Genomic DNA, 4,568 nt, shown 5'->3' with positions numbered 1-4,568 from the left:
AATGTATTTAAATGGATATTTGTGAATCTGGTTATACATTTACACATATATATGTTGATATAGAGGGATTATACACACATATTATCTAGTGCATATATCTGCTATTTTAGTAGATGGTTGGATGGATGCATGGATAGATAGATAGATAGATAGATGATATTAAATTAATATTTTTTCGATCCTCCCTATGATAAAATAAAGGATAAGTTGCCTCTGCACTGTGATTCATCATTTACAACGAGATATGATGCTTTTCCCCACATGCAATATGTTTTTATTTACATGTCCAGAAATGATCCTCTCATATGCAGTTAAACACCAAAACAGCGTCTCATCAAAGCACATTCAAGCAAATCTAAAAGGAGTAAATTTAGATCAGTGATTTCCACTGGAAAGCCTTAGACTTCAGGCTTGGACTGTATATTTTATAACTTAGAAATACTTTATACGGGGGAAAAAAATAAAGGGAAAAATAAAGGAGTTTAGCAAACCCTTCTGTGCACACATTTGAATAGCGTTTACCACTTTCAGAAAACGATTAAAAATAGAGTTGGATTTGTGCATTTCCCGGGTAGCCCTCGGTTTGGAAGGGGAGAGGAGGAGTTAGACCAGTTTTAACCTTTATTTTTCTCCCTCCCCTCCAGGCAAACCCTCCTTCGCATTGTCCGATTTTTTTAACACGTTGCACGGCAAAGAGCCGGCACAGGCAGCAGAGCCCAGCTCTGCCTTTGAAAGGAACAATCGAGCTTTGCAGTGGGCTGCTGCACCAGGAGGGGAAAAAAAAATGGGGAAAAAAATGAGGCAGAAAAGCAGAGAGAAAGAAGGTGTTTCTAAATTCAAGGTCCTGTCTCTGGAAATTTCAAGCTCTGCCTATAAGGTTCCTACCAATCTTTGTTATTCTGCACGGGATCCTATGGGAAAGTGCACAGTGTCCTTTGTACTTTCAAAGGTCCTACAGGTAAAGATGCTTTTATATATATATTTATATATATATAATCTCGGAAACGAGGAGAACTTCATCAGGAGACACGTTTGCTGCTGTGTGGTTGGCTGCTGGGAAGGGTGGGCTCTGCTTTTTTCTCTTCGCTTCAGCCTCAAATTAAGGCAGAATTTATAAATTCATCCCTTTCTCCCTCAGCCTCTGCAGCACCCTGCCAGCCCTCCCCATCTCACAGTGCCCATCTTCTCCTAAAACACCAACGCACAAAAAAGCAAGAGGCAAATAGTGGCCAGAGATTACAGCAGGAGCTGGACAAGGGTCTTGCTAGAAGTTATTTAAGCAGATTCGAGGGGTTTATTTTGCTCAGCACAGCCAGTGCTGCACTGAGGGGGAGCAGGAAAAGGGCACATCATTGAGTGGGTTGGACTGATCATTTCAGCTGAGGAAATAGGGTAAGAAATGCCCAAAAAAGAGGAAGGATGTGAGCTGTTTTCCCCTTGCAGCCGCCCTTACGCACCTACAGGTCTGAATGACCCTCTTAGAAAAATGCCAAGCTCATAAAGGGACAGTTCGCCGTCACTTTTGTGAAAGTCTTGGAGTCGTGAAGGCTGGCACAGGGCAGAGTGAATGAGCTTGGTGACGGCTAATGCTGCACAATTCCGTGGCACCCCGAATTAAATACGCTCCGTGAGCTGGGGGAGGGGAGAGGAGGGGAGTGAGGGAAAAAAAAAAAAAAAAAAAAAAAAAAAAAAAAAAAAAAAAAAAAGAAGAAAAGAAAAAGACTCTAAAATAGACCTGATGTCCACTGGCTCCGCGCTAAGATATTGCTATGGACAGCAAATTCTGACTTTTAAACCTGCTCTTGCATTTGCAAAACGTGACAAACGAACAAGTGCTCATTTGGAAAAGCAAGGTCCTTCACATTTTATTTTTGAGCTGGTTTTGCACCCCCACCCCCGCAGCTGCCTCCGGTCTAGTTCGGCAATTCCAGGCAGCAGCACTTGCACCGATTTATCCCTTAAACGTGCAACGAACACACTGCGTGCAAAAGGAGACACAGGCACACAAAACTGACCCATACAACCCATACTGTCAAAACCAAAAACTAAAAAAAAAAAAAAAAAAAAAAAAAAAAAGGAGGAAAGGCAGTGGTTTCCCGGCAGTTTGCGTCGCGCTTTTCCAATCCCTCCCAAGGAAAACACCGATTGATTTATTTATTTATTTACTTATTTATTTTTCAGTGGTGAGCTTTGCACGGCCACTTCAACCTCAGCCTGGCATGCTAAAATGTTACAATTTTAAATTATTATGATTATTTTAAGGCTACCTCTATCAGTAGCCCTGCCCCCGGCGCCCGCGGGATGCGGCGCTCGGAGCGCGCTCGGCTCGCAGCGCGTTCAGCGGGGCAGCGGCGCCCCCTGATGGGCACTCGGGACCTGCAGGAGCCGCTTCCCTCCAACCGAGCTGAGAGATCGCCCTCCTTCCGACCCCCCTGCCACGGGCAGGGACACCTTTCGCTGTCCCAGGGTGCTCCAAGCCCTGTCCAGCCTGGCCTGGGACATTTCCAGGGATGGGGCGGCCACAGCTTCTCTGGGCAACCTGTGCCAGGGAAGAATTTATTCCTAATATCCATTCTAATTCTCCTCTCTTTCAGTTTAAAGACATTCTCCCTTGTCCTGTCCCTCCATCCTTGTCCCAAGTCCCTCTCCAGCTCTTCTGGAGCTCCTTTAGGCACTTTAGGCTTTAAGGTCTCCCTGGATCCTTCTCTTCTCCAGCTGAACAAGCCCAATTCTCTCAGCCTGTCTGCTCCAATCCTCAGAGCATCTTCGTGTTCTACTCTGTACTTGCTCCAAGAGGTCCAGGTCCATATTTGGGAGTTACAAACACCCACATATTTCCTCTGCTAGAAATGATGCTGATATGATTTTTTTCCGCCTTAAGAATAAAGTTGCAGGTTCTTATTTACATTGATTTTTGATTAACAGGCCATTAGGTGTTCAAACCTCTATCTTAAAATGAGAATAAATCTTTTATACCCCCTATTCAATACTGTGAGTATTACTCACTGTAGAATAATGAGAATACAGACTCAGTTAAATATCCTAATTATCCCAATGAAATATCTGTCAATAGCCCTGGGAGGGAGACAGTCTACAATAACAGGATGGCTATCTTGTTGAGAACTCTAAAAAAATTAATTTTAATTCAATAAGTTATGTTACCCGTATTTCATATGCTTTCCCCAGAATTATTGTTTGTTTTTAGGGTTATTTATTTGTTTGTTTGCTAATTTTGCCTGCCCCTAATCAAGGCCCAGTTTCAGAAATGGGCTTTAAATCATGTTCTGCCTTTTAAATGTACCATGGATCTCTACAAATAAAAGTCTATCTCCCTCAGTATCCAACTACGAGCAAACCTGGATTGTTGGCCGGAGTTTAAAAGAAATCCGTTTATCCCAGCGCCCTCTGCTGCTCGCTGAGCTCATGGAAAGGCAGATTTCCGATTTCTGGCAAAATCCTGGCTTTTTGAACGTGTTTGGTACCTTTTCCTCCTCACCAGCTCTTTTTTTCTCCTGATGTTTTTCTTCTGTATGTTTTCACATATATTTCAGAAATCAGCATTTTTTTAAAACTTATTTTTTAATTATAAAGCTCTTAATTTTCATTGCAGGTATCTCAAATTTTACTACCAGCCTACTAATGGATTTACAAAATCATTGCTTTGTTGAGCACTTTATGCCTTTTTTTTTGTGAATTAAACCAAGGCTCTTCTCTTAAAAATTCAACTTTCTGTAATATTTTCTGGTTAAATCTGTGTTTCCTGTTAGATCTCCAAACATAACGAGGGTTTTTCATAGAGTCATACAGTTGCAGGATGATAGAATAATTTGAATTGGGGAGGGACTTTAAAGGGCATCTAGTCCTGCCATGAGCAGGAACATCTTCAACTAAATCAGGTTGTTTCAAGCCCTGTCCAACCTCACCTTGAACGTTCCCAGAAATGAGGCATCCATCACTTCTCCAGGTAACCTGTGCTAATGTTTGACCATCCTCATCAAAATATTCCTTCATTATATCTAGTCCCAATCTGTCTGTTTTCAGCTTAAAACCCTTGCTCTGTCACTATAGCTCTGCTAAAAATCCTGTCCCCATTATTTTACATTTTCCTGAATCCACCAGTGCTTTCTTCAAAGAAGAGCATCACCAAACCCAGCAGAAAGAAAGATACCTAGAGCAGCTTTTTACTAGTCAGAAAAGCTCAGCCACATGTGTTGAACCCTTATGGACAGGTCCAAACTGTTTGCCACATTTCACACCCCCAGATCCCTCAGTCAATCCTCACAGGACAGGTTCTCTATTCCAGCACCTTCTTTTACTGAGGGGCCCAAAACTGAAGACACTGATTTTGTCTAATTGTGATAAAAAATGAGCTCAAACATCACTCATTTATCTCTGGTACTCATTTAATGACCAATTTTTGATATCAGGAACTCCAACTGGTGAACTCTTACATGGATGGGTCATGTCCAGTTTCTCCCAGATGAAGCCTCACACAGCCTGTGGGCTCTTTGGAAAACGAAGCCCCTCCAAGAATTTGCTGCATTGCTCTACTGGGGAGAACTCTTGTG

At 42.4% G+C, this 4,568-nt stretch overlaps 1 protein-coding gene across 5 annotated transcripts in view; it reads right to left on the bottom strand.

Annotated features, from left to right (window-relative positions):
• The window catches only part of TFAP2B (transcription factor AP-2 beta), a 36,578-nt gene extending 34,167 nt beyond the window's left edge, over window positions 1-2,411 (bottom strand). For 3 of the 5 annotated variants that reach the window (XM_083856794.1, XM_083856793.1, XM_083856796.1), the window contains exon 1: window positions 1,462-2,410. The gene's annotated coding sequence lies outside the window, so the exon portion shown is untranslated. Of the gene's footprint in view, window positions 1-1,461 lie in introns of all 5 variants that reach the window. The other 2 variants (XM_083856791.1, XM_083856795.1) reach the window with 2 other exon arrangements.
• Window positions 2,412-4,568: the final 2,157 nt, after the last annotated feature.

This window comes from Zosterops lateralis (assembly GCF_965231275.1).
Source record: "Zosterops lateralis genome assembly, chromosome: 3".
Lineage (NCBI taxonomy): Eukaryota > Metazoa > Chordata > Aves > Passeriformes > Zosteropidae > Zosterops > Zosterops lateralis.
Note: the sequence above shows the minus strand (reverse complement) of the source record. Positions and strands in the feature narration are given on the sequence as shown.